The sequence below is a fragment of the Protopterus annectens genome, chromosome 6.part0, assembly GCF_019279795.1.
Source record: "Protopterus annectens isolate FY-2018-M chromosome 6.part0, PAN1.0, whole genome shotgun sequence".
Taxonomy (NCBI): domain Eukaryota; kingdom Metazoa; phylum Chordata; order Ceratodontiformes; family Protopteridae; genus Protopterus; species Protopterus annectens.
In genome coordinates this window covers 722,443,676-722,454,280 of record NC_056737.1, presented here as the reverse complement: position 1 = coordinate 722,454,280, position 10,605 = coordinate 722,443,676, and the positions used below count along the sequence as shown (strand labels likewise).

Below are 10,605 nucleotides of genomic sequence, written 5' to 3'. Positions count from 1 at the left end.
ATTTTTTTAAACATTTTAAATTAAAAACAATCATGTGAACATATCATTAAAGCAATAGCAATTAGTGATAAAACCATTGCTGAGCCATTTAATAAATGTATAAAACCATGAAAATCCAGTGCTATCATATGCAGATACAAAGAAGTCCTGAAAGCAGTGGCAGAATTGGTGCAGGCTGCGTATAAGGCCCCAGTGACATAAGTATGAACAGTGTTCAGGCTCATAGAGGAGCTACAAGTAAGAGAGTGTGCATCAGGGTTAATCTCTGAGCACGCTCCTGTTCATACTGGTGATGGACTACATCAGCAAAAATGTCAGAAGGGGCAGATCAACAAAGCTACTGTATGCAGACAATCTGGCACTACAAGCACACTCTGAACAGAAACTTCAGCAGAGGATAGGAGAGTGGAATGCACAACTAAAGTCACAAAGGATGAACCTAATTTCAGGCAAAACAATTGTCATAGCAGCAACTGGGGGAATCAGGAGAAGATGGAAGTTGAGACTGAAAGGAAATTAGTGGAACATCTGGGAGTGTGGTTGAAGGGATGGGAAGTCTGAATGAGGAGGATAAAGCTATAATCAGAGGTACTGTAATCAAATGACTTCAGGGTAGTGTATTACCGAAGGATGTAAAAAAGTCAAAAAGTAAGGTATACAAAGCAGTGAAGTGACCAATGCTTCTGAAGAGTAAAGGAAGAGCAGCATAGGAAGCTAGAGGCAATGGAGATGAAATAGCTGAGATAGGCAGTAGAATGCATGCTGTGAAACAGACAAAGAAATGAGGATATAATAGAACCAATTGCAAAGGAGTTCATGGAAAAAATATTACAGTAATTCAGTCACATGTGCAGGAAAGTAAAAAATGATTTGGTAAAACAGGTTTGGAAAAGACAGGAAGAAGGCAAAATGAGATGAGAACATCCAGGCAAGAGATAGAGGGATTTTGTGAGAGAGACAGCAAGACTGTTTATGAAGTTAAGAGATTGGTTCCAAATTAAAAGAAGTGGCAACATTTAGCACAATACCTCAACCCTGTGCAAAATGAGAAAAGGGATTGATGATGTTAATACTGCTACTGGTGGTGATGACTTTGTAAGTAATAGTTTATGCTACAACTTGAGGATATTCTGCTGGAAGATTGCAAGAGTGGCTGCATGATTCTCTTAAGTGATTTCCAAATTAGACTTTTTAAGTAAAAGGTGAAAGTTAAAAAGATTAGTGGAGAGAGAGAAGAGGTTATGGCATATTCTACCTTTCTAGGATTAATATCTAGAGATGAAGCATCTTTGAAAAATAACTGGTTGAACTATTTTGTCACTTCACTGGTATGGCCATGTGTAGATGGATTTAACTGACTTTACTTGCCTTACCTGAGCTGAGTACCCTTATGATGGACTGCCAGCAGTGTTGAGTGTTTTATGATGAATGGCCTGCTGAGAGAGGAAGTATATTTTTTACTGGATCATGGACTTCATTTTTTGGAACTCTTTAAATTGACCAGAGCACTCTACCGGCATTACCTTAAGGAGTTATTTCCAGTGATGAATTTGTGTGTTCATAATTGTTTTGATTTGGTGTCTGACCAGGGACAGAGCATTAGCTATTGTTTTGTTGTTATGTATAAGGATGACTATTGACAGTTGAAAAGAGACTGCTGTTTAAATGCTCAGCAGATGTGACCATGACAAGAAAACAGATAAACAAGCCCAATCAAATTGCTTATTTAAGAGTTTAAAATTTTGCGGCAAGTGCAGAAAATGCTAAAAAAGAGTGAAATATATACCTGAGCTCACAAACTAAGGAATTAGGATTCTGCTTCTTGTTGAAACAACTGATGGTACAGAAATAGCTATTTATCCACCTGTGAGTGACAAAAAGCAGTCCAAACCCACCATTCTGGCATTGTATGAAGTTTTAAAATCAACACCAAAAAGACTGCTGAGGCCATGTACCAGTACCAAAACTGAACCACTTGTGTGAAACTGAAAAAAAGTTGAAACACGCTGATATTTCACTCTAAATAATACTTAATAATTATCGACAAACATTAAGTGCTTTCATCCTACTTCTACAAAGGACTTCATCAGAACTAACAACCAATATGACCCAAGTTATATTTGTACATTATCCATACCCTATTTGATTAGTGACTTCACCATCATTCAGTCACATTAAAGTGACAGGCACTTAATTTAAGAAAATCTAATGTAAACATTTTAAAAACCTGTAGATACAATAAAACACATAACATTAAAAATAAAAATCATAAACAACATGGCACAGAATTTAATAAACATGTATATAATATGAGTCCTGCAGACTTTAATTTTGAAAAGTGGAACAATGAAAATAACTTCATTTATTTGGGTGTCGATTCTAAGTTTTTGGAGTTGGGAACTGCCATCCCTGTGTTTGTCTTCATATTCCAGCGTTTTGTATGAAGTATTCCATTGTTTGTTTTATAGAGGATAAAGGAAATACTTAGGAGGAGGATAATTCTCATTTAAAGGACAGACTGGGAGATTTCAAGGGTGAGTAGTAGTTGCCTGGGGTCTTGGAACATGAAAGGTTCAGCCAACTGCTGAAACACTAGAAGGGATGTAGTTTTGAATGTTTTCTTAAGTAATGTAGGGGAGATCATGGATGCCAAAGTGAAGATGCTATCAGCTAGTAATCATCCTACTGTGTGGTTTAAAGAATGGGAAAAGATAAGAATACAGAGACAGAAATGATGGCATGGGATGTATGAAAGTTAATTATACTGAGATTGGAAGAGGGTCAAAGAAAAAGTAAGGAATTGGTAACAGACTGCGGGGGTATTCAAGCTATGAGAATGGTTCAGGCATGAAGTTTAAAGAGCTATGGACAAAAGTATGATGAACAGGCAAAAAGCAAAGGAGGAAGACAAGCCCAATATAGCTACACAGGAAGGGAAAGTTAACAATTAGAGCAAACCCTAGAAGATATAAGAGATGGAAGTGAGGTGGTGGGCAAGGGGAGGAGGCATAGTTAAAGGGGAGTAGCAGAAGGACAAAAAGAGGGTTGAAGAAAGCAAATGAAAAAAAATGAAAGAGAGCTCTCAGAAGGGGCGCAAGAACATTTTTGATGCTCAGCTAAAAAGGATAACAAGAGGGATATATGTAGCAATTTTGACCAAAGATGGGAGGGACCCGGTAGAAGTCTTGCAAAAACAGTGGAACTGAATGAATGCTTTGCTTCTGTCTTCACAAAGGAAAGCAATCTGGCACTACAAGGAAGTCAATGGGAAACCAATACAAAATTTATTTGGAGTTGCACAGCAAGGGAAGTAGCAGGAAACAGTGGCACCTCTGACACAGTCAGTGTTGTGGAATGTTGGGCCAATGACTTTCCCTGAAGGAGCAGCAGATGATTGTAGGATGCAGCTGAAGAGGATATGTTATAGGACGATGTTCTGGAACTTTCTGTAGAATGCCTGCAGGAAACAAAGAGCAAAAAATGTGCTCTTAGTTTAGAAGAGAATGATCTAAGAAAAACAGTTGCTTGATTTAATAGAGATGGCTAGATATATGAAGATTAATGAAAGAAACAGAGTGCAGAAAGTAAATAAGACCCAAAATGTTAGGTAAAACAGATGAACACAGTAATTAAAACTATCAACAGAAACACATATGATATAACAGAAGTTATAGATATTTTATTGTGTAGCTAAATTAATAACAGTCTTCCCACAAAAACACAGAGCAATAAGGGAAAGGAAGGGAAGAAATAAAATGCCATCATGGAAGCATCAAATAGAGAAAACGATAAAGTAATTAAGATAAATTAAGATAAAAAGTGTCACTGTCAGAAGAATATAGAAGAGGGAAACAGATCAACAAAAATAATTAGATAGACAAGGTAAAAGCAATGCACAGCATCAGAATGTAATAAGCTAAAGATTTCATCTCAGGCAGAAAAACTTAGAAGTTATGTAGATAAATAATAAAGGAAAGTACAAAATAAACAATTCATTGGTGACCCAAAAAAGTTTTATAGAGAACTGGGAAACAAAGTAAAGGCAATAGAAATGACACCAAAAAAGAAGAAATAGACACATTTTGGAGAAATGTTTATGAAGACCCTGCGGAACATAGCAAAGATATTAAATGGATAGAGAAATTAAATGAAACAGTAAAGACTTCAAATGTATAGAATATAAAATGAGTTTAAGTAATGCCAGAGAACTAATAGAAAAATTTAGAAAAGCTCCAAAATGGAAAACCCTCATTCTTTTTTTTACTTTTAGGAACACCCAGTGTGTGTGTGTGTGTGTGTGTGTGTGTGTGTACGTGCGTTTATGTCTGTCTGTGTTGGTGAGGGAGTATTAACACAGGTGAGTAGGCTTCTCTTTCCTGCTAAAACAGTGCTGAGTGCCACACTTACTTCCCAAACAGATTGTACCATAACTAAAACAGGCAAAAAAAAAAAAAAACAGCAATAGCAATGAAAACTTAGGAAAGAAACCTTCCCTCTAAATGATACAAGAAACTAGACCACCATATCTGCTAAAATAATATGATGTGAAAACATAAAATAATATAAACATCTACAGTCTTACAAGAGGGTATTTTTATGGACATAGACATGAAGACCTATCATTCACACTGGGAGAGATAGTGGTTTTACTGAAAAATGTATGTGTAGAAACAAATTTGTAGTATGGAACAATGGCAAATGTGGCCATCCTGCTAGTCTGGAATATATAACTGAAAAAATATTATTAACATTTGACAATACAGAGTCATTAGTTAGTTGGGATTAGTTAGAAGGTTGAAATGGCATCATGAACATGGGCTTTCATTTTCTGGTAGTGGTCTTATTATAAGCTAACATGCTAAATATTGGTGATACCACTTGTGCCTGTTTAAGATAAGTACTCCTTTTTGTGTGGTGATAAACAGTAGCACCTGTTTCAACTGTTGGGCTCTTTCTAGTTCTCCTTATCTCCATAGATATTTATTCCTTGGTTGCTCATGTTCTATTTAGCTAGCAAAGTTGCAGGACATTATCTTAGGACTTAGTACTGTATTACATTTTATGGATATGACCAGTTAACCATGTGTGACATTCTAGAATGTACTGATATTAACTCAGGTACTGTTTGCTTTGTATAACACTGGAACAGTTACAGTCCTTGCCTAGAGGCCTGAGTAAATTAGTACAGTTCCCTAGAGCTATTCTTTAATTCATTCACATAATACTTTATAACTGGGTTGGTTGGCAGATTTGAACTCCCTCTCCTTTCAGGCATAATCTGGACATAAATGCAAAATTACAGTGTAACAGGTCAGTATTATAATCATCAGTGAAATAATGGTAGGTAGTTATATGCAGGGACTCCCATAAGGATAACAGGGACAAGTTAACAAATTAGCATATTTTCACCAAAGAAGGAAGCAATGGCAGATCCATCAGAATAACATTTTGTCCAGTAAATGATTTTTTAAACACCTTTACTGAATTATTACTTGGCGAATTACTGTTTTTTTTCTCTTTTTGCTACAGTCCAGAAGAATAACATTCTATGTGGTGAATTATGTTTTCTTTGCCCTCCTTTTGCTGCATCCCGCACGGATCATCAGCTCTTCCTGAGCTGCCTTAATGATCCCACTGTTACCACAGAAAGAGAGAGAGAGAGAGAGAGAGAGAGAGAGAGAGATCTGTGGCTCATTCATTTCTTGGATAAGGATTAGGCAAACCAGGAGTGGGACCATCATATGCACAGATGGAGGGAGTCTGGGCCGTGATCTCCTCATACATGCCTGGTAAGTGCTCCAGGTAGGCATGCAATGGACACAGAACAGGACTACTACTCACTTCTGCCAATGATGTAAGCCCACAGATGAACCCACCTGCTATGATGAGCACATAGTGCCCGTTTCTCCTGTTTGCACCAGGAAACTGGTACATTTTGTGTGGCTCTGGACATACACTACCCCCTCCCAACAGAGGCAGGTGTAGCAGACATAGCAGCTTCACTCCTCTCCCTCCCCTGCCTGCTTCAGCAGGCATCTGATCTGCTACTTGAATGCAGATTGTCTGGGCTTTATGTCTGTAGATTGGTAAAGCTGGCTTCTATCCATTAATAAGTTTAATAGGATGATAGCAGAGCTGTTTTAGGGAGTTGGATATGTTCAAAATCCTACATCACTTTCTGCCTCAGAGAAAGTATAAACAAACAGGGATATACAGAGAGCTATACAAATGTGTTTTAACAGTTAACCATGTGGGCTGTAAAAGCAAAGTAGAATAGGATTATTTGTTCAGGCTGCAGACAATATAAGTACCTGACTGTAATTATACTCATTGTTGTGAGATAACAGTATTAACTTAACACCACATGGCTTTTTTCTTGCTGATACAATGCAGGCAATACACTGACTTGGGATGCTTTATGAGCTGGACCTAAACCACTGTTTGTCAAAATCCTTAGGCTGCATGCCTGCATCATGTTCTAACTAATAAGTACTTGAAAAGTAAATGTAGTTAACTGGCCATCTTTAAATTCACTTGGGCGAGCATTATTGTTATAACTCTCTTTATCCATAACCATACTAGTGCAGGGCCTAAAATGGTGAGACAGAGTGAACAACGTCTATCCAGCAAAAAAAAAGAAGGTATTATTCAGAGGGAAAGTTTCTGAGGATTATTGACAAGTAGGTGTCCACAATGGTATATATTGTGCCGGTCCCAAGCCCGGATAAATGGGGAGGGTTGCATCAGGAAGGGCATCCGGCATAAAACTTCACCAAATTATTCATGCGGACAGCAGTAAATATTTACATACCGGATCGGTCGAGGCCCAGGTTAACAATGATCGCCACCAGTACTGTTAGCCAACAGGGTGCTGGCGTAAATTGGGCCACTGTTGGCCGAAGGAGGAGAAGAGGCAGAAGGCATGGCCGAAGGCAGGAAGAAAGGAGAAAGGCTAGAACTGTGGTAGTGAGGGTCGGAACTTTGAATGTTGGCAGTATGACTGGTATAGGGAGAGAGCTAGCCGATATGATGGACAGAAGGAAGGTTGGTATATTGTGTGTGCAAGAGACCAGATGGAAGGGGAGTAAGGCTAGGTGTATCGGAGGTGGGTTCAAATTGTTTTATCATGGTGTGGATGGGAGGAGAAATAGCATAGGAGTTATCCTGAAGAAACAGTATGCTAAGAGTATTTTGGAGGTGAAAAGAGTGTCAGATAGAGTGATGTTTATGAAGCTGGAAATTGATGGTGTAATAATGAATGTTGTTAGTGCATATGCTCCAAAAGTTGGGTGTGCGATGGATGAGAAAGAAAGATTTTGGAGTGAGTTGGATGAAGTGGTGATGACTGTACCCAAGGGTGAGAGAGTGGTGATTGGAGCAGATATCAATGGGCATGTTGGTGAAGGGAACAAAGGGAATGGTGAAGGGAATAGAGAGGATGAGGAAGTGATGGGTAGGTATGGTGTTAAACAAAGGAATGCAGGAGGTCAGATGGTAGTGGATTTTGCGAAAAGGATGGACATGGCTGTGGTGAATATGTATTTTAACAAGAGGGAGGAGCATAGGGTAACATACAAGTGTAGAGGAAGATGCACACAGGTGGATTATATCTTATATCTTATGTAGGAGGGCCAGTTTGAACGAGATTGGAGACTGTAAAGTGGTAACTGGGGAAAGTGCAGTTAGGCAGCATAGGATGGTGGTTTGTAGGATGACGTTGCTGATCAAGAAGAGGAAGAGAAGTGTGAGGGCAGCACCAAGGATCAAATGGTGGAAATTGAAAAGGGGTAATTATGAGGTGGAGTTCAGAGATGAGTTAAGACAGGCACTGGGTGGCAGTGAAGAGTTACCAAATAGCTGGGTAACTACAGCAGAGCTAGTAAAGGAGACAGCTAGAAAGGTGCTTGGTATGATATCTGGACAGAGGAAGGATGACAAGGAGACATGGTGGTGGAATGAGGAAGTGCAGGAGAGTATACAGAGAAAGAGGTTGGCAAAGAAGAAGTGTGATTGTCAGACAGATGAAGAAAGTAGACAGGTGTATAAGGAGATGAGGTGCATGGCAAAGGGAGAGGTGGCGAAGGCTAAGGATAAGGCTTATGAAGAGTTGTGTGAAAGGTTGGACACTAAGGAGGGAGAAAAGGACCTGTACCGATTGGCTAGACAGAGGGACTGAGCTAGAAAAGATGTGCAGCAGGTAAAGGTGAAAAAGGATAATGAGGGAAACATACTCACAAGCGAGGAGAGTGTGTTGGGCAGATGGAAAGAGTACTTTGAGGGGTTGATGAATGAAGATAATGAGAGGGAGAGAAGGCTGGATGATGTTGGGATAGTGAATCATGAAGGGCAATAGATTAGCAAGGAGGAAGTAAGGAAAGCTATGAAGAGGATGAAGAATGGAAAGGCTGTTGGTCCAGATGACATACCTGTGGAAGCATGGAGGTGTTTAGGTGAAATGGCAGTGGAGGTTTTAACCAGATTGTTTAATGAAATCTTGGATAGTGAGGGGATGCCTGAGGAATGGAGAAAAAGTGTTTTGGTACCGATTTTTAAGAATAAGGGTGATGTGCAGAGCTATAGTAACTACAGAGGGATTAAACTGATCAGTCACAGCATGAAGTTATGGGAAAGAGTAGTGGAAGCTAGGTTAAGAAGGAACGTGATGATTAGTGATCCGCAGTATGGTTTCATGCCGGGAAAGAGCACTACAGATGCGATTGCTCTGAGAGTGTTGATGGAGAAGTACAGAGAAGGTCAGAAGAAGTTGCATTGTGTTTTTGTAGACTTAGAGAAAGCATATGACAGGTTGCCTAGAGAGGAGTTGTGGTATTGTATGAGGAAGTCGGGAGTGTCAGAAAAGTATGTAAGTGGTACAGGATATGTATGAGGGTAGTGTGTCAGCGGTGAGGTCTGCAGTGGGAGTGACAGATGCGTTTAAGGTGGAGGTGGGATTACATCAAGGATCAGCTGTGAGCCCTTTCTTATTTGCAATGGTGATGGACAGGTTGACAGACGAGATCAGACAGAGTCCCCATGGACTATGATGTTTGCAGATGACATTGTGATCTGTAGTGAGAGTAGGGAACAGGTGGAGGAGACCCTGGAGAGATGGAGATATGCACTAGAGAGAAGAGGAATGAAGGTCAGCAGGACTAAGGCAGAATATATGTGTGTGAACGAGAGGGAGGATAGAGGAATGGTGAGGATGCAAGTAGTAGAGGTGGTGAAGGTGGATGAGTTTAAATACTTGGGATCAATAGTTCAGAGTAATGGTGAGTGTGGAAGAGAGATGGAGGAGAGTACAGGCAAGATGGAGAGGGTGGAGAAGACTGTCAGGAGTGATTTGTGACAGACGAGTACCAGTAAGAGTGAAAGGGAAGGTCTACAAGAGGGTAGTGAGACCAGCTATGTTATATGGGTTGGAGACAGTGGCATTGACAAAAAGGCAGGAGGCAGAGCTGGATGTGGCAGAGTTAAAGATGTTAAGATTTGCATTGGGTGTGATGAGGGTGGACAGGATCAGGAATAAGTATATTAGAGGGTCAGCCCAGGTTGGAAGGTTTGGAGACAAAGCCAGAGAGGCAAGATTACATTGGTTTGGACATGTGCTGAGGAGGGATGCTGAGTATATTGGGAAAAAGATGCTAAGGATGAAGCAACCAGGTAACAGGAAAAGAGGAAGGCCTAAGACAAGGTTTATGGATGTGGTGAGAGAGGACATGCAAGTGGTTGGTGTGACAGAGCAAGATGCAGAGGACAGGAAGAAATGGAAACGTATGATCTGCTGTGGTGACCCCTAATGGGAACAGCTGAAAGAAGATGATGAGGTGTCCACAATGGTAAGTACTGGGATTTCTTGTATTTGGCCCCCTGTTGAAATGTCAGCACTCTAAATCCTGAGTGCCGAAAAGCCGGGGGGGAAATACAAAGACCAAAAACCAGTGAAACTTGAAAATCACTCTTCTCCTTAAAACCTCTTTTTGTAGGGAAGCAAGACCCTCATACCTCTGAACTTATATATACCAACTCCGAGATTGCCATACCTTGGAGAAAAGGGAATATTCTAAGAAATGGCATCTCAGATTTACTATATACAAGTCTGATGTTTTGGCCTTTCAGTCTCCACATTTCGGGACTCGCTGTAGCGGATCATGATGTTTTAAATGGTTACCTTTGCATTTAGCATACATTAGACACTGACATTGTATAGTGACTTCACTTATGAACTAAGATTGGGGTTGCAGTTACAGATGGAGGAAATAAGTTTTGAAAATATTGTATTTTTATTTCATTCATTTATTAACCAGGTAAGCCTAGCAGGTAAAGCCCTTTACAGAGGCAACCAGGGGATTAAGTGACTTGCCCAGAGTTACACAGTGAATAAGTGGAAACTGAAGGAATTAAACACAGGACTACTGTATGAGGCTCACTGGCATTCATGCTAATCTTTCAGCTAATAAACTGGTATTTTATCTGTTCCATGATAATGCACTCTGCTTTACATATGACAGTCTCATGATCAGTGTTTAAAATTAAAGTAGGTGGTAAGAGACCTGACACTGAATGAGATTCTTTCTCATTGTTTCTGAAGGTTGTCTTTGTGGT

At 39.8% G+C, this 10,605-nt stretch overlaps 1 protein-coding gene across 1 annotated transcript in view; it reads left to right on the top strand.

Moving 5' to 3' along the window:
* The window catches only part of GCH1 (GTP cyclohydrolase 1), a 735,188-nt gene that overhangs the window by 533,410 nt on the left and 191,173 nt on the right, over window positions 1-10,605 (top strand). The gene's annotated exons all lie outside the window — the stretch shown is intronic.